This window comes from Schistocerca cancellata, chromosome 1, assembly GCF_023864275.1.
Source record: "Schistocerca cancellata isolate TAMUIC-IGC-003103 chromosome 1, iqSchCanc2.1, whole genome shotgun sequence".
Classification (NCBI taxonomy): domain Eukaryota; kingdom Metazoa; phylum Arthropoda; class Insecta; order Orthoptera; family Acrididae; genus Schistocerca; species Schistocerca cancellata.
This window is the reverse complement of record NC_064626.1, coordinates 1059622223-1059642144: the sequence shown is the minus strand read 5'-3', so window position 1 is coordinate 1059642144 and position 19922 is coordinate 1059622223. Positions and strand designations below refer to the sequence as shown.

Below are 19922 nucleotides of genomic sequence, written 5' to 3'. Positions count from 1 at the left end.
GAAGGATGTAGGTTGCAGTACGTAATGGCAGATGAAGAAGCGCGCACAGGATAGAGTAGCATGGAGAGCTGAATCAAATCAGTCTCTGGTCTGAAGACCACAACGACAATAAGAGGCATTGATCCAATTAATTTTTAAGGGGATGCCACACCCTTGCGGATGATGGCGGCTGTTGAGGACTCCAGTCCTTCCCAGCCTGGGGCTGGTTACTGCTGTCGGGATGTCATTTATTTAATTGGGGAGTCCTGCCTACTTGGGTTGATAGTTTTGTATTTTCTCAAGCCGTTTTGGTGTCAAATTTTGCCTAAATGTAAGTGGTGGAATTCCTCATCCCAGTATTCACTTTACAACTAGGTTCAAATGGCTCTGAGCACTATGGGACTTAACATCGGAGGTCATCAGTCCCCTAGAACTTAGATCTACCTAAACCTAACTAACCTAAGGACATCATACACACCCATGCCCGAGGCAGGATTCGAACCTGCGACCGTAGCGGTCGCGCGGTTCCAGACTGAAGCGCCTAGAACCGTTCGGCAACTCCTCCCGGCTAGACTGTATTTTTCTTCTGAAACAAACTAACTCGTAATTATCACGAATTAATGTGTGCTATATACGTTTTTAGATTTCCAGAAGGCTTTTGACATCATTTCTCACAAGCGACTTGTAATCGAACTACGTCCCTATGGTGTATCGCCTCAGTTGTGCGACTAGATTGGTGAGTTCCTGTTAAAAGATCACAGTTCATAGTAATTGATGGAAGTCATTGAGTAAAACAGAAGTTCCCCAAGAAATGTTACAGGCGCTCTGCTCTTCCTGGTCTAAGCCCTCGTGAGACATGGGAGACAATCTGAGCAGCCATATTAGATTGTTTGGAGATGATGCTGTCATTTCCCGTGATCATTTACCGTCTTCTAAAGTCTTCAGACGATCAAAATCAATTGAAAAATGATTTAAATACGATATCTGTATGGTGCGAAAAGTGACAACTGAAAAGTGTGAAATCATCCATGAGAATACTAAAAGAAATCCGCTAAATTTCACTTATATGATAAATCACCCAAATCTAAAGGCTGTAATTAGAACAACATACTTCGAGATTATAGTCACAGATAACTTAAGTTGGAACAATCATATAGCTAACGTTGTGGGAAAAGGAAACCAAAGATTGCGCTTTTTTGGCAGAACACCTAGATAGTGTAGTAGGTCTACTAAAGAGATTGTTTATGCCATGCTTGTCCACCCTCTTCTGCAGTATTAATATGAAATGTGGGACATCAGAGATGACTGACGAAGGAGATCGAAAAAGCTCAAAGAAAGGGGAGCTCGTTTTGTATTATCGCGAAATAGTGTAGACATCTACATCCACATCTGCGTGATTACTCCGCTATTCACAATAAAGCGCCTTGCAGAGGCTTCAATGAACCACCTCCAAGCTGTCTCTCTACCATTCCACCCTCGAACGGCACGCGGGAAAGACGAGCACTCAAAATTTTCTGTGCGAGTTCTGATTACTCTTATTTTATCGTGATGATCATTTCTTCCTATGTAGGTCGGTGCCAGCAGAATGCTTTCGCAATCGGAGGAGAAAACTGGTTATTGAAATTTCAAGAGAAGATCACGTCACAATGAAAAACGCCTTTGTTTTAAAGATTGCCACTCCAATTCACGTATCATATCTGTGACACCATCTCCCCTGTTTCGCGAGTATCTACATCTACATCTGCGTGATTACTCCGCTACTCACAATAAAGCGCCTTGCAGAGGCTTCAATGAACCACCTCCAAGCTGTCTCTCTACTATTCCACCCTCGAACGGCACGCGGGAAAAACGAGCACTCAAAATTTTCTTTGCGAGTCCTGATTTCTCTTACTTTATCGTGATGATCATTTCTCCCTATGTAGGTGGGTGCCAACCAAATGCTTTCGCAATCGGAGAAGAAAACTGGTGATTGAAATTTCAAGAGAAGATCGCGTCGCAATGAAAAAGGCCTTTGTTTTAAAGATTGCCACTCCAATTCACGTATCATATCTGTGACACAATCTCCCCTGTTTCGCGATTATACAAAACGATCGGCCCTTCTTTGTACTTTGTCGATGTCATCCGTCAGTCCCACCTGATGCGGATCCCACACCGCACAAACATACTCCAGAATAGGGCGGACAAGCGTGGTGTAAGCAGTCGCTTTAGTAGACCTGTTTGCACCTTCTAAGTGTTCTGCCAGTGACTCGCAGTCTTTGGTTTGCTCTACCCACAATATTATCTATTTGATCGATCCTATTTAGGTTATTTTAATTGTAATCCCTAAGTATTTAGTTGAATTTACAACCTTCAGATTTGTGTGACTTATCGCGTAATTGAAATTTAGCTGATTTCTTTTAGTACTCATGTGAATAACTTCACACTTTTCGTTATTCAGGGTCAATTGCCACTTTTCACACCATAAAGATATCTTATCTAAAACATTTTGCAAGTCATTTTGATCATCTGATGACTTTACAAGACGGTAAATGACAGCATCGTCTGCAAACAATCTAAGACGGCTATTCAGATTGTCTCCTGCGTCGTCAATGTACATCAGGAACATGAGAGGGCCTATAACACTTCCTTGGGGAACGACGGATATTACTTCTGTTTTACTCAATGACTTTCCGTCTATTACTACGAACTGTGACCTTTCTGACAGGAAATCACGAATCCAGTCGCACAACTGAGGCGATACTCCGTAGGCACGCAGTTTGGTTAGAAGACTGTAGTGAGGAACGGTGTCGAAAGTCTTCTGGAAATCTAAAAATATGGAATCAATTTGACATAGCACTCATTATTTCATGAGTGTAAAGAGCTAGTTATGTTTCATAAGAACAATAATTTCTGTAACCGTGCTGCCTATGTGTCAATAAATCGTTTTCTTCGATACTTCATAATGTTCGAATACAGTATACGTTCGAAAACCCTACTGCAAATCGACGTTAGTGATTTAGGCCTGTAATTCAGCGGATTACTCCTACTGCCCATTTTGGTATTAGTGTTTCTTGAGCAATTTTGCAGTCTCTAGGTACGTATGTTTCTGTGAGCGAGTGGTTCTGCCACGGATGTGATATTCAAGAACTCTGAATACAGAACATTTAATTCTGCGAATGGACCTAGAAGGATGATAGATGCAGCACACGCTACGATAACAGTAAATTACAGACATTCACTAAATACTGGCTCTATCGGTTTCTGCTGAAATCAAGAGGCACCATGAATTTCGTGGTGTACGTGCCACCAGATACCTCCGAGGTATCACATTTCACCGACTTCCGCACGGAAACGTCGATGCTGGGGGTGTCTTGCGTGAGAGACCGCAGTTACAGACACAAACTTCCTGTGGGATTTCAGCTGTCTGAGGCGATCGGAACAGCTGCTGCCGTCTGCTGTAAACTACGGGCACAATATGGTCTCTACACCATTAAGAGATAGCAACTGCAAACGACACTCTGCTGCAGCAGTAACGGAGAATTAAATACGTTTCTAGAATTTAGCTTACTATCGGAACGTACAAAAACAAGTGGAAACGGCAGAAGAAAAGATTTCAATCAAATAAATTTTTCTGTATGTTTTATAAAGTATGCTAGGAAGAGCACAGGAATAAGTTGTCTCTGGTTTGGAGGAACACAGGGTGCAGAATTTCGTACAAACAGTTGCCATTCTGGCAGCAGAAACGGCTCCAACTCCGGTGGGCATCGACCTAAATTGAACGTGGATGACAGATACGGGCTCTTCATTTCTATATCTACATCTACAGCTACATACTGTGCAAGTCATCGTAGGGTAACAGTCATTTCCTTTTGTGTTCCACTCACAAATAGAGGGAGGCAAAAACGACTGTCTGCCATGCCTCCGTACATCTCTCTAATCTTTACGCAAAACGTACGTTGGTAGCAGTAAAATCCCTCCGCAGTCATCTTCAAATGCCGGTTCTCACAGTGCTCCTTGAAAAGGAAGTCGCCTTCTTTCCAGTGACCCCTATCTAAATATCCGAAGTATCTCTGTAATACTTGCGTGTTGCTCTTACCAACAGGCAATAAAGGTTGCAGCCCGCCTCTCAACTGCTTCGGCATCTTACTTTAATCCTACCTAGTGGAGACCCCCACACCCAAGCAGTACTCAAGAGTAGGTCGCACTAGCGTCCTGTAAGCGATCTCTTTTACATATGAGCCACATTTTCGTACAGTTCTCCATTTTTCGCCTCCCCTACCATAGTCCTTATATGCTCATTCCATTTCATATTGCTTAGCAACGCTACGCCTGGATAAGTAATCGACGTGAATGTGTTAAGCAGCACATTGCTAATACTGTAATCGAACATTTTTCATTTGTTTTACCTACTCATCTGCATGAAAATGCGCTTTTCTACTTTTAGAGCTGGCTGCCTTTTGTTACACCAACTAGAAGTGTTGTCAAAGTCATCTTATGTCCTCCAGCAGTCATTCAACGACGATACTGTCCCATTCACCACAGCATCATTAGCGAATAGCCACAGACTGCTGCTGACCCTGTCCGCCAGATCGTTTATGTAAGAAGGTTGGAACTTTAATAGTGGCAACTATTTATTTACAGCTTGTACAAAATACAGGGTGTTTCAAAAATGACCGGTATATTTGAAACGGCAATAAAAACTAAACGAGCAGCGATAGAAATACACCGTTTGTTGCAATATGCTTGGGACAAGAGTACATTTTCAGGCAGACAAACTTTCGAAATTACAGTAGTTACAATTTTCAACAACAGATGGCGCTGCGGTCTGGGAAACTCTATAGTACGATATTTTCCACATATCCACCATGCGTAGCAATAATATGGCGTAGTCTCTGAATGAAATTACCCGAAACCTTTGACAACGTGTCTGGCGGAATGGCTTCACATGCAGATGAGATGTACTGCTTCAGCTGTTCAATTGTTTCTGGATTCTGGCGGTACACATGGTCTTTCAAGTGTCCCCACAGAAAGAAGTCACAGGGGTTCATGTCTGGCGAATAGGGAGGCCAATCCACGCCGCCTGCTGTATGTTTCGGATAGCCAAAAGCAATCACACGATCATCGAAATATTCATTCAGGAAAATTAAGACGTCGGCCGTGCGATGTGGCCGGGCACCATCTTCCATAAACCACGAGGTGTTCGCAGTGTCGTCTAAGGCAGTTTGTACAGCCACAAATTCACGAAGAATCTCCAGATAGCGTGATGCAGTAATCGTTTCGGATCTGAAAAATGGGCCAATGATTCCTTTGGAAGAAATGGCGGCCCAGACCAGTACTTTTTGAGGATGCAGGGACGATGGGACTGCAACATGGGGCTTTACGGTTCCCCATATGCGCCAGTTCTGTTTATTGACGAAGCCGTCCAGGTAAAAATAAGCTTCGTCAGTAAACCAAATTCTGCCCACATGCATATCGCCGTCATCAATCCTGTGCACTATATCGTTAGCGAATGTCTCTCGTGCAGCAATGGTAGCTGCGCTGAGGGGTTGCCGCGTTTGAATTTTGTATGGATAGAGGTGTAAACTCTGGCGCATGAGACGATACGTGGACGTTGGCGTCATTTGGACCGCAGCTGCAACACGGCGAACGGAAAACCGAGGCCGCTGTCGGATCATCTGCTGCACTAGCTGCGCGTTGCCCTCTGTGGTTGCCGTACGCGGTCGCCCTACCTTTCCAGCACGTTCATCCGTCACGTTCCCAGTCCGTTGAAATTTTTCAAACAGATCCTTTATTGTATCGCTTTTCGGTCCTTTGGTTACATTAAACCTCCGTTGAAAACTTCGTCTTGTTGCAACAACACTGTGTTCTAGGCGGTGGAATTCCAACACCAGAAAAATCCTCTGTTCTAAGGAATAAACCATGTTGTCTACAGCACACTTGCACGTTGTAAACAGCACACGCTTACAGCAGAAAGACGACGTACAGAATGGCGCACCCACAGACTGCGTTGTCTTCTATATCTTTCACATCACTTGCAGCACCATCTGTTGTTGAAAATTGTAACTACTGTAATTTCGAAAGTTTGTCTGCCTGAAAATGTACTGTTGTCCCAAGCATATTGCAACAAACGGTGTATTTCTATCGCTGCTCGTTTAGTTTTTATTGCCGTTTCAAATATACCGGTCATTCTTGAAACACCCTGTAGATACGTGTTTTAAAGTTTTACTGACCTTCAAAGCAGTCACCAACATTGTGTATAACCCGATGCCAGGGATGTGGAAGTCATAGGATACTCTTAGCAGGGCCAGATGTGTTGACAGTTCGAGCGGCGCCGTCTATTGCCCGACGAATTTTTAGCATTTCTGAAGCGAATGTCGAGAAGTGTTTCCTTCAGTTTAGAAATCGAGTTGAACTCACGAGGGCTTAAGTCAGGGGAGTGCAGTAGGTGGTATAGCACTTAGCAGCCCCGTCAGTCAAACAGATCAGTAATAACTAATTGGTATTTCACTGCCAACTCAGCAACAAGAGTCTCTGTGGATCCACGTCCGAAACTACTCACAATCCAAGCTCAAATCCTTAACCAAAATGTCTCATAAGCAATATATCCACATAACTCGCCTGTAACGCTCCTTCGTCTGCCTTCTACATGCCGGCTCACATTCTCGTGTTTTGACAACGAGGTCTCCACAATCTAGACTATGTTACGTTGGTAAAACGAACTGGGCATCGCATTACTTATCATAATATGGGTTTCTCACAAGCAAACGACATCCAAATGCTGTTTCTGAAAGAGAAACTCGCTGCAAGTGTAGAGAATGCAGATGGCTCTACGCCTTCCTAGTTTGTGCGGTTAAGTTGAAACGCTGATCAGTTCCACATACAACTACCTAGCACACCTCGTGCCAGTTCATCATTTGTCGTTCAGTGTATGCCGTCTCCATGGTGTTGCAATTTTATTGGTCAACAATGTTGTTGTGTACTTAGATTCTTGACATGTGTGACACCCTGAATCTATATCCACAGATACACTTTCACACGCCACTGTACAGTGGAAGCTACGGTTCCGTTGCAACTACAGTAACAATCCACTACCACACCAATATAAAATTATGGGTCCGCCTTAATGCAAAACACCTTTATTTTCATTATTTTATTTTTTCCCGCGAATCAGTTTCAGCGGCAGTATCGCCATCATAAGTAGGGTTTTTCCTATTTATTAAACACGTAAAAACAGCTTCGATACAAAACATTATAAAACAGCGTTTGGTCCAAAATAATTGTGTTCTGTGAATAGTGTCGTAGTGCCTTATTTGAGGTACTGCAAGGTTTTTATTTGTTGTCGCTATTTGTGGCACATTTCCCGTGTCTTTGTTTCTGTTTCTTCGACATACAGCTTGTCAGTGGCTGTTATTAACAAATATGGGAAAGGAAACTCATGTCAGCGTTATATTAACGGGAATTGCCGTAGTGTTGAGGATACATTTTTGTGTGCAGTAAGCCAAAACTGTGTCCACAAAGCTACCGCAGTTCCCATTAGTATAACGCTGACGTATGTGAGTTTATGTCTTCATATTTGTTAATTACAGCCCCTCATATAGTTGCAGATGACATGCTGTATGCCGAATAAACGGTAACAAAAACACAGAAAATATGCCGGAAATAATTGTAACTACCATAAAACCTACGAAGTCACTCAAAGTAAATAAGGTATTACGACACTATTCACAGAGTACAATGTTTGGAAACAGACAGTGCATATGTAACTATGTTTTATAATGTTTATAACGATGCTATTTTCGAGTTTTTTACGACAGAGAAAAAACCACTGGTGTTGGTGATATCGTCACTGAAACTAATCCGGGAAATAAAATAATAATAAAAACCAAAATTTTTTTACATCGAGGCGGACGAAAAAAGTTTCATTTTTGTCTTTATGTAAAGATGGACTAATGGAAGAGTTTAAAGATAAAACGATTGTTAATTCACTGCAATATTAGGTTTGTGAATAGACCAAAGGGAAGATATTGGTTTGTGCGTTCTGACGAGGGCTGCTCTCTGTTTTCTTACTCATCATTGCTCAGCGATATGCACGATGAAGAGTCAATCTTGAATAATAGTTCTTTAAATATATCTATCGTTAGATTAATGTCGTTTTTCCGAAGCTTCCCACTCGCTCACCCAAAGCCTCTCTATTACACCATTGCTTGGAAAGGTTTATATCGACCTGTAAGGAACCTACCATCGAGTTTTCCAATAGTTTCGACGTCTTCCAGTTGTTAGCTTGATAAATGCGCCAAAGACTGAAACAGTACTCTAGAGTATGTCGCATTGTGTATTCCATCCAAGATAAAATCCAACATCGGCGAACTGCTATAAAATTCGCTCTATCCTTACAGTATCTTTTGAAATAAGTGTTTATAATTATTCCTTGGTGTCTTTGGCTGTAAATACTATTATTGACAACACCCAGTACTGCAGTTTCAGCCGTGTGGACATTATCACTTAATATTGATCACAAGCGCGATACTGAAATAGTGGATCTTACGAGAAAATAGTTTTTTTTTTCAGTCAAAGGGGGTGACCAATTATCCTTTAAAAATGTGTGCAGCATTCTGTGTTTTCGCATCATTCCGCGAGTGGACCCCACAAATCAAAATGTTGACGTACTTGTTCAAATGTGTGTAAAAATCTTATGGGACTTAACTGCTAAGGTCATCAGTACCTAAGCTTACATACTACTTAACCTAAATTATCCTAAGGACAAACACACACACCCATGCCCGAGAGAGGACCCGAACCTCCGCCTGGGCCAGCCGCACAGTCCATGACTGTAGCGCCCCAGACCGGTCGGCTAATCCCGCGCTGCTAACGTACTTGCTACGTATTAATTTAGATGGCTGTCGATGTATTACAATTGTTATCACCGGTCTTCTACACTTTTCAGGTTTGAAGTAGATATATCAGAATTCATGTATCAAGTCGAACGTTACTGTCGATCAGTAATACCAGACAGAAATAACTCCTAGCCACTTTGAGAAGCATTGATTACCTTTGTCATTTTAATTGTTGCTAACCTCATTTATTTGATGCGCTATAGTAAAGAGCTCACGTCTTGCAGGCACTGATGATGCATAATGTTTTCACGACTACGTAACGGGATTATTCAGTCTTCTTGGTATAATATTTCGAAAACCCAGCTCTTTTGGAACATGAGGTATTATCTTGACTAGAGCTAGTTGTCGTCGAACTACTGTGCCAACATGACATAAGAATACGCCTTTCTACCCTGTCGAATGTAACGGAACTATTGGAAATATTGGGTCTGTTTGCAGCAAAAAGACCTAATATAATGTAGCACGCATAATGGAGATGGCGTCACGTTAGAATAATTAGGTTCGTGCATAAGTTCGTAGCGTTTTTGTTTTGCATGTTGGTATTCTGATTGCTATTGGATTATTTATCGACTGTCAATTTTTATTTGTAGTTCAATGTTGCTGTTCGAGTTTACACATTGTCGTTTGTTATTTGGAGATAGTGTATGGAGCTGTGGACGGTAGAAATGGAGTGCCAAGAAGAGAAATCGGAACGTTTCCAACATATTCTTCTGTTTGAGTTCAGTAGCGGGCTGGCAGCAGCGGATGCAGACAGAAACATTTGTACCGTGTATAGGAATAATGCTATCGGACAGAGCACGGCTAGAAAATGGTTTGGTTTCCTCGTTTTAAGGGTAGATAATTTTGACATTAGTGCCTCTCCACGTTCAGGAAGACCTTCAGGCTTTGACGAAGATCGCATTAATCCAAAATGTTTCACGTCAGCATACTTGAAATCTGACAGATGTGTTGAATTGTAATAATTCCACCACTGTGTGCCATTAACATGCAATGTGGAAGATTCAAAAATCGGGTATCTGTGATCAGTATGCTCTGTGCCATCATCAGAAAAATCAGCGCGTGGTCAAATGTGCATCTCTGCTCTTCGTCATCAGTTGGCTTGTCAACGACACCGATAATTTCTATCCTGTGTTGTTGTTGGTGACGAGAAATGATGCCTTTATGCTAAGGAAAAGAAAGGAATGACTGAGCTCAAACGAAACAGAAACTCCCCATACTAAGACCTGTGCGCATCCTCAAAGGTAATGTCACGTGTACGGTGAACCAGCGACGGTGTGATGCACTACGAAATCCTTTCCTGAGGTGTAACAAAAACTGTTGACATTTATTGTTAAGAACAGAGACATTTTGAAGACACAATCCGAGAACAGCGACAAGGAACTGCGTGAAGTGATGCTGTCAACGATAACGTGCGACCGTGTTCTGCTGCTGTGACAGGAAGCACTGTACAGGAGCTGGGTTAGGATGTTACTCCGCTCCCACCTTATTCACCTGATCCCGCGCGCTCAGGTTTTCTCCTTTGCCGCTCTCAATCGAAAGACCTGCAAGGAACATCTTTTCGGGATGGGAATGCGCTCAGATCACCGCTCGACGAGTTTTTCACCTCAGAACCACGTGATATCTACAGCCGCGGAAACCTAGCGTTCGGGCGGCCGGAGTGACCGAACGGTTCTAGGCACTACAATCTGGAACCGCGCAACTACTACGGTCGCAGGTTCGAATCCTGCCTCGGGCATGGATGTGTGTGATGTCCTTAGGTTAGTTAGGTTTAAGTAGTTGAAAGTTCTAGGGGACTGATGACCTCAGAAGTTAAGTCCCATAGTCCTCAGAGCCATTTGAACCATTTGAACTCCAGCGTTGGTAGAATGTTGTACACTACTCGCCATTAAAATCGCTACACCAAGAAAAAATGCAGATGATAAACGGGTGTACATTGGACAAATATACTAGAACTGACAAGTGATTACATTTTCACGCGATTTGGGTGCATAGATCTTGAGAAATCAGTACAGAAAACAACCGCCTCTGGCCTTAATAACGGCCTTGATACGCCTGGGGATTAAGTCAAACAGAGCCTGGATGGCGTGTACAGGTACAGGTGCCCATGCAGCTTCAACACGATACCACAGTACATCAAGAGTAGTGACTGGCTTATTGTGACGAGCCAGTTGATCGGCCACCATTGACCAGACGTTTTCAATTGGTGAGAGATCTGGAGAATGTACTGGCCAGCGCAGCAGTCGACATTTTATGTATCCAGAAAGGCCCGAACAGGACCTGCAACATGCGATCGTGCATTATCCTGCTGAAATGTTGGGTTTCGCAGGGATCAGTGAAGGATAGAGCCACGGGTCGTAACACATCTGAAATTTAATGTCCACTGTTCAAAGCGCCGTCAATGCGAACATGAGGTGACCGAGACGTGTAACCAATGGCACCCCATACCATCACGCCGGGTGATACCTCAGTATGGCGATGACGAATACACGCTTCCAATATGCGTTCACCGCGATGTCGCCAAACACGGATGAGACCATCATGATACTGTAAACGGAATCTGGATTCATCCGAAAAAAATGACGTCTTACCATTCGTACACCCAGATTCGTCGTTGAGTACACCATCGCAGACGCTGCTATCTGTGATGCAACGTGAAGGGTAACCGCAGCCATGGTCTCCGAGCTAATAGTCCATGCTCCTTGAAACGTCGTCGAACTGTTCGTGCAGATGGTTGTTGTCTTTCAAACGTCCCCATCTGTTGCCTGAGGGATCGAGACGTGGCTGCACGATCCGTTACAGCCATGCGGATAAGATGCCTGCCATCTCGACTGCTAGTGATACAAGGCAATTGGGATCCAGCACGGCGTTCCGTATCACCCTCCTAAACCTACCGATTCCATATTCTGCTAACAGTCATTGGATCTCGACCAACGCGAACAGCAGTGTTGCGATAGGATAAAACGCAATCGCGATAGGCTACAATGCGACCTTTATTAAAGTCGGAAACGTGATAGTACGCATTTCTCCTCCTTACACGAGGCATCACGACAACGTTTCACCAGGAAACGCCGGTCAACTGCTGTTTGTGTATGAGAAACCGGTTGGAAACTTTCCTCGTGTCAGCACGTTTTAGGTGTCGCCACCGGCGCCAGCCTTGTGTGAATGCTCTGAAAAGCTAATCGTTTGCAAATCACAGCATCTTCTTCCTGTCGGTTACATTTCACATCTGGAGCACGTCATCTTGGTGGTGTAGCAATTTTAATGGCCAATAGTGTAAATAGTGAAGGAGCTATTAGACGTGTATCTGTTGTGTTCATTAAACTTGTGGAAAAAACGCTAAATACGTATGGCCCAACCAAGTAAATTGAATGTCGCTGTGGTAAACATTGTATGTGTTGTAGTATGTTTTTTTTTCTTTTTGGGAAATTACTCAATTTTTATAGATAGCAGTTGCCCCACTCCCGGTGTGAGGCTGTCGATATTTTTCTGTGTTTTTTGCATCAAGTCACTGAAAACAATCGACATTATATCCAGATGAAGGTAGTTAGACGATAGAATTGTTCGATTTTTCTCGAGAGGTGGGGATATAAACTTTAAGTTGTCAGTAGCTGTTCCACTTCTCCACTAAGTAAACACGAGAGGTGGGCGACATCGAGGAAGTTACGGAACGGATAACTAAGATAACAAAGAAACTACGGCAAGACCGCAGTGCCAGCAGAGGAGGATGGGGAGATAGAACAATCTAGTAGGAGGAGAAGGAGGCGGCAGTTTATTTTGCAGAACGACCTGCGCAGACTTCCGCCCGCCTGCGGAGAGAATAATGCAGCGGCGAGGCTAGGTTGGCGTGGAGTAAGGATGGCAGTGGGTAGGCCGTATCTGCCTGCCTTCTTGCGTGGCCGCGTCACAGGGCTGAGGCGGTGGTGGGTTCCACGGCCGGACAGCCAAGTTTGCTGCTGGCGGGAAGTCGGCCATTGTGTCAGCAGTCCCCCGCCCCCGCAGGTCCGCCTTTGTGGTGCCGTGGCGTGCAGTCGCCGGCAGCATCTGCCGCCATCATCGTCACCAAGACAGGCGGCACATCTGAGAATTCACTGTCCGGCCGTGTGGCAGCTGGAGAAATTATACAGGCATGTGCCCTCTAAGGATGACAGCAGCTTTCAGCTACGAGGATATGTATTCCAAGCCACATGTCTTGCCCAGCAGGTACTTATTTTAGTCTTTTCAAGGCGTTCCAAGATGTAGAACTGTGGATCACGTTACTCTTTCAGAAAAGCAGTAATTTACCGTCTAGTAAGGTCATCCGAAGGCCAGTATCAGTTGCAAAGCGATTTAGAAAAGATTTCTGTATGGTGTGGCAGGCGGCAGTTGACGCTAAATAACGAAAAGTGTGAGGTGATCCACACGAGTTCCAAAGGAAATCCGTTGGAATTCGATTACTCGATAAATAGTACAATTCTCAAGGCTGTCAATTCAACTAAGTACCTGGGTGTTAAAATTACGAACAACTTCAGTTGGAAAGACCATATAGACAATATTGTGGGGAAGGCGAGCCAATGGTTGCGTTTCATTGGCAGGGCACTTAGAAGATGCAACAAGTCCACTAAAGAGACAGCTTACACTACACTCGTTCGTCCTCTGTCAGAATATTTCTGCGCGGTGTGGGATCCTTACCAGGTGGGGTTGACGGAGGACATCGAAAGGGTGCAAAAAAGGGCAGCTCGTTTTGTATTATCACGTAATAGGGGAGAGAGTGTGGCAGATATGATACTCGAGTTGGGATGGGAGTCATTAAAGCGAAGACGTTTTTCGTCGCGGCGAGATCTATTTACGAAATTTCAGTCACCAACCCTCACTTCCGAATGCGAAAACATTTTGTTGAGCCCAACCTACATAGGTAGGAATGACCATCAAAATAAAATAAAAGAAATCAGAGCTCGAACAGAAAGGTTTAGGTGTTCGTTTTTCCCGCGCGCTGTTTGGGAGTGGAATGGTAGAGAGATAGTATGATTGTGGTTCGATGAACCCTCTGCCAAGCACTTAAGTGTGAATTGCAGAGTAATCATGTAGATGTAGATGTAGAAAAGCAAATGTTTTGTGGAACTGTTCTTTACGATCAACTGCTTCGAATCGTAGTTAAGAGGGAGATGTACTCAGTAGTACAAACATTGTTGAAAGGAGAGCAAAGTTTAGTGACTGTGGGAGGAGGGAGGGGGGAAGAAAATCACGAAGGGTGTTCCACAGGGTTCATTTTTGGATCCACTCTTGTTTCCTTGATACATGAATTACCATCCACTTAACATGTTTCTAACGGCAACAATAGCTTACTAGCTTTTGTGCCTATTGTAATTAATCCCATTAGGGAAATAAAGAACTGTTCACGATTGGTTTGAATTAAGTGGTTTTCTGAAAACGGACTCTCCAATAATTATGAGAAACGACAACGTATTCAGTTCTGTAGAGCAGCTAGAGTTATACCAACCATTGATGTAGCACAAGAACAGGAGTTAGAGAAAGGGGTATAATGTTCTAATTTTTTTGGTGCGCACATTAATGAAAACTAGAGCCGGAAGAAATGTATAACTGAGCTGCTGGGAACTAACAAACCAACCTCATAACATATTTTGCATGTTTTTGCTCAATAATTTCTTACAGAGCCGTTTTACGGGGCAAGCTCATCACTCAGAAAATATTGGTTCCACAAAATCAGGCAGTATTTATAATGAGATGATGATGTTTGGTTTGTGGGGCGCTCAACTGCGTGGTTATCAGCGCCCGTACAATTTCCCAACCTTTGCTCAGTCCAGTTTCGCCACTTTCCTGGATGATAATGAAATGATGAGGACAACACAAACACCCAGTCATCTCGAACAGTATTTATAATGTATGGTCTTCTAGGTACCTATGTACAATATGTATTTATATTCATATTCAGTAATGAAGTGCATCGTAAATAATCCACAACAATTTGAGAAGATAAACGAGTTGTCCAATAACTTGAAATGTCCGTCAGATAATAAAGTGACAGGTAATAAGCAAGTTTTAAAATTAACGTTAAATTACACTCCTGGAAATTGAAATAAGAACACCGTGAATTCATTGTCCCAGGAAGAGGAAACTTTATTGTGCACATTCCTGGGGTCAGATACATCACATGATCACACTGACAGAACCACAGGCACATAGACACAGGCAACAGAGCATGCACAATGTCGGCACTAGTACAGTGTATATCCACCTTTCGCAGCAATGCAGGCTGCTATTCTCCCATGGATACGATCGTAGAGATGCTGGATGTGGCCCTGTGGAACGGCTTGCCATGCCATTTCCACCTGGCGCCTCAGTTGGACCAACGTTCGTGCTGGACGTGCAGACCGCGTGAGACGACGCTTCATCCAGTCCCAAACATGCTCAGTGGGGGACAGATACGGAGATCTTGCTGGCCAGGGTAGTTGACTTACACCTTCTAGAGCACGTTGGGTGGCACGGGATACATGCGGACGTGCATTGTCCTGTTGGAACAGCAAGTTCCCTTGCCGGTCTAGGAATGGTAGAACGATGGGTTCGATGACGGTTTGGATGTACCGTGCACTATTCAGTGTCCCCTCGACGATCACCAGTGGTGTACGGCCAGTGTAGGAGATCGCTCCCCACACCATGATGCCGGGTGTTGGCCCTGTGTGCCTCGGTCGTATGCAGTCCTGATTGTGGCGCTCACCTGCACGGCGCCAAACACGCATACGACCATCATTGGCACCGAGGCAGAAGCGACTCTCATCGCTGAAGACGACACGTCTCCATTCGTCCCTCCATTCACGCCTGTCGCGACACCACTGGAGGCGGGCTGCACGATGTTGGGGCGTGAGCGGAAGACGGCCTAACGGTGTGCGGGACCGTAGCCCAGCTTCATGGAGACGGTTGCGAATGGTCCTCGCCGATACCCCAGGAGCAACAGTGTCCCTAATTTGCTGGGAAGTGGCGGTGCGGTCCCCTACGGCACTGCGTAGGATCCTACGGTCTTGGCGTGCATCCGTGCGTCGCTGCGGTCCGGTCCCAGGTCGACGGGCACGTGCACCTTCCGCCGACCACTGGCGACAACATCGATGTACTGTGGAGACCTCACGCCCCACGTGTTGAGCAATTCGGCGGTACGTCCACCAGGCCTCCCGCATGCCCACTATACGCCCTCGCTCAAAGTCCGTCAACTGCACATACGGTTCACGTCCACGCTGTCGCGGCATGCTACCAGTGTTAAAGACTGCGATGGAGCTCCGTATGCCACGGCAAACTGGCTGACACTGACGGCGGCGGTGCACAAATGCTGCGCAGCTAGCGCCATTCGACGGCCAACACCGCGGTTCCTGGTGTGTCCGCTGTGCCGTGCGTGTGATCATTGCTTGTACAGCCCTCTCGCAGTGTCCGGAGCAAGTATGGTGGGTCTGACACACCGGTGTCAATGTGTTCTTTTTTCCATTTCCAGGAGTGTATTTCTTCAGGACAATTATTTCTGTTTCATGGATGTAATTTTATTTAGAAACTCTTAGAGGGTTACAAAATTAATTTAGCGCATAAGTAAAATTAAAAGAAAGTAATACGAAAACTGAAAAATAAGATTTTTATTTTTGTTAAATTTAGGCTAGTATTCCACTCACGAACTCGTAAATGGCATGCAGCCATCCATCGAGTTTAATCACGTGTACATATCCTGCAAAGTGAATGATTAACAATCACTTCCATTAAAGAAATTTTTAAAATGAGCTGTTGAATATGTAATTAACTAACTAATTTGTGTATCTCGTAATTCCGCTATCGACACCCTCAGTGCAAGGCCAGACATTGACCGTGTATGGTGTCCTCCAGAACGATTTATTTTTTCCTCACTTTCTCCTCCATTGCGGAGGATAAGAGACGAAGGAGGAAGGAGGCGGAGAAAGAAGGGTGAATTGAGCGCTCAAATGCTCATTAAAGCCTGTGTGTTGGCAAACATATGTAGAGTGAACTCGAACTCCATCGAAAACATTTTTGCCGTTGTTCAGCGATATTTTTCTGATTATTATGGCATCAGGGAGCCATGGTCTCAGGTGGCTCGTTCCTGAGTACAGGTGTTGTTATTTACGTATTTGGTTTATAATACCATTTACATTTCCAGAATGAGATTTTCACTCTGCAGCGGAGTGTGCGCTGATATGAAACTTCCTGGCAGATTAAAACTGTGTGCCCGACCGAGACTCGAACTCGGGACCTTTGCCTTTCGCGGGCAAGTGCTCTACCAACTGAGCTACCGAAGCACGACTCACGTCCGGTACTCACAGCTTTACTTCTGCCAGTACCTCGTCTCCTACCTTCCAAACTTTACAGAAGCTCTCCTGCGAAACTTGCAGAACTAGCACTCCTGAAAGAAAGGATATTGCGGAGACATGGCTTAGCCACAGCCTGGGGGATGTTTCCAGAATGAGATTTTCACTCTGCAGCGGAGTGTGCGCTGATATGAAACTTCCTGGCAGATTAAAACTGTGTGCCCGACCGAGACTCGAACTCGGGACCCTTGCCTTTCGCGGGCAAGTGCTCTACCAACTGAGCTACCGAAGCACGACTCACGTCCGGTACTCACAGCTTTACTTCTGCCAGTACCTCGTCTCCTACCTTCCAAACTTTACAGAAGCTCTCCTGCGAAACTTGCAGAACTAGCACTCCTGAAAGAAAGGATATTGCGGAGACATGGCTTAGCCACAGCCTGGGGGATGTTTCCAGAATGAGATTTTCACTCTGCAGCGGAGTGTGCGCTGATATGAAACTTCCTGGCAGATTAAAACTGTGTGCCCGACCGAGACTCGAACTCGGGACCTTTGCCTTTCGCGGGCAAGTGCTCTACCAACTGAGCTACCGAAGCACGACTCACGTCCGGTACTCACAGCTTTACTTCTGCCAGTACCTCGTCTCCTACCTTCCAAACTTTACAGAAGCTCTCCTGCGAAACTTGCAGAACTAGCACTCCTGAAAGAAAGGATATTGCGGAGACATGGCTTAGCAACAGCCTGGGGGATGTTTCCAGAATGAGATTTTCACTCTGCAGCGAAGTGTGCGCTGATATGAAACTTCCTGGCAGATTAAAACTGTGTGCCCGACCGAGACTCGAACTCGGGACCTTTGCCTTTCGCGGGCAAGTGCTCTACCAACTGAGCTACCGAAGCACGACTCACGTCCGGTACTCACAGCTTTACTTCTGCCAGTACCTCGTCTCCTACCTTCCAAACTTTACAGAAGCTCTCCTGCGAAACTTGCAGAACTAGCACTCCTGAAAGAAAGGATATTGCGGAGACATGGCTTAGCCACAGCCTGGGGGATGTTTCCAGAATGAGATTTTCACTCTGCAGCGGAGTGTGCGCTGATATGAAACTTCCTGGCAGATTAAAACTGTGTGCCCGACCGAGACTCGAACTTGGGACCTTTGCCTTTCGCGGGCAAGTGCTCTACCAACTGAGCTACCGAAACCACGACTCACGTCCGGTACTCACAGCTTTACTTCTGCCAGTACCTCGTCTCCTACCTTCCAAACTTTACAGAAGCTCTCCTGCGAAACTTGCAGAACTAGCACTCCTGAAAGAAAGGATATTGCGGAGTCATGGCTTAGCCACAGCCTGGGGGATGTTTCCAGAATATCAGCGCACACTCCGCTGCAGAGTGAAAATCTCATTCTGGAAACATCCCCCAGGCTATGGCTAAGCCATGTCTCCGCAATATCCTTTCTTTCAGGAGTGCTAGTTCTGCAAGTTTCGCAGGAGAGCTTCTGTAAAGTTTGGAAGGTAGGAGACGAGGTACTGGCAGAAGTAAAGCTGTGAGTATCGGACGTGAGTCGTGCTTCGGTAGCTCAGTTGGTAGAGCACTTGCCCGCGAAAGGCAAAAGTCCCGAGTTCGAGTCTCGGTCGGGCACACAGTTTTAATCTGCCAGGAAGTTTCATATCAGCGCACACTCCGCTGCAGAGTGAAAATCTCATTCTGGAAACATCCCCCAGGCTGTGGCTAAGCCATGTCTCCGCAATATCCTTTCTTTCAGGAGTGCTAGTTCTGCAAGTTTCGCAGGAGAGCTTCTGTAAAGTTTGGAAGGTAGGAGACGAGGTACTGGCAGAAGTAAAGCTGTGAGTACCGGACGTGAGTCGTGCTTCGGTAGCTCAGTTGGTAGAGCAATTGCCCGCGAAAGGCAAAGGTCCCGAGTTCGAGTCTCGGTCGGGCACACAGTTTTAATCTGCCAGGAAGTTTCATATCAGCGCACACTCCGCTGCAGAGTGAAAATCTCATTCTGGAAACATCCCCCAGGCTGTGGCTAAGCCATGTCTCCGCAATATCCTTTCTTTCAGGAGTGCTAGTTCTGCAAGTTTCGCAGGAGAGCTTCTGTAAAGTTTGGAAGGTAGGAGACGAGGTACTGGCAGAAGTAAAGCTGTGAGTACCGGACGTGAGTCGTGCTTCGGTAGCTCAGTTGGTAGAGCACTTGCCCGTGAAAGGCAAAGGTCCCGAGTTCGAGTCTCGGTCGGGCACACAGTTTTAATCTGCCAGGAAGTTTCATATCAGCGCACACTCCGCTGCAGAGTGAAAATCTCATTCTGGAAACATCCCCCAGGCTGTGGCTAAGCCATGTCTCCGCAATATCCTTTCTTTCAGGAGTGCTAGTTCTGCAAGTTTCGCAGGAGAACTTCTGTAAAGTTTGGAAGGTAGGAGACGAGGTACTGCCAGAAGTAAAGCTGTGAGTACCGGACGTGAGTCGTGCTTCGGTAGCTCAGTTGGTAGAGCACTTGCCCGCGAAAAGCAAAGGTCCCGAGTTCGAGTCTCGGTCGGGCACACAGTTTTAATCTGCCAGGAAGTTTCATATCAGCGCACACTCCGCTGCAGAGTGAAAATCTCATTCTGGAAACATCCCCCAGGCTGTGGCTAAGCCATGTCTCCGCAATATCCTTTCTTTCAGGAGTGCTAGTTCTGCAAGTTTCGCAGGAGAGCTTCTGTAAAGTTTGGAAGGTAGGAGACGAGGTACTGGCAGAAGTAAAGCTGTGAGTACCGGACGTGAGTCGTGCTTCGGTAGCTCAG

The 19922-nt window shown here is 45.2% G+C and overlaps 2 non-coding genes across 2 annotated transcripts; both read left to right on the top strand.

Annotated features, from left to right (window-relative positions):
• Positions 1 to 19003: 19003 nt before the first annotated feature.
• Positions 19004 to 19078, top strand: Trnas-cga (transfer RNA serine (anticodon CGA)). The gene has a single exon. It is a non-coding gene; the product is annotated as a tRNA-Ser (tRNA).
• Positions 19079 to 19304: 226 nt separating this feature from the next.
• On the top strand, positions 19305 to 19379 carry Trnas-uga (transfer RNA serine (anticodon UGA)). Its single transcript has one exon. It is a non-coding gene; the product is annotated as a tRNA-Ser (tRNA).
• Positions 19380 to 19922: the final 543 nt, after the last annotated feature.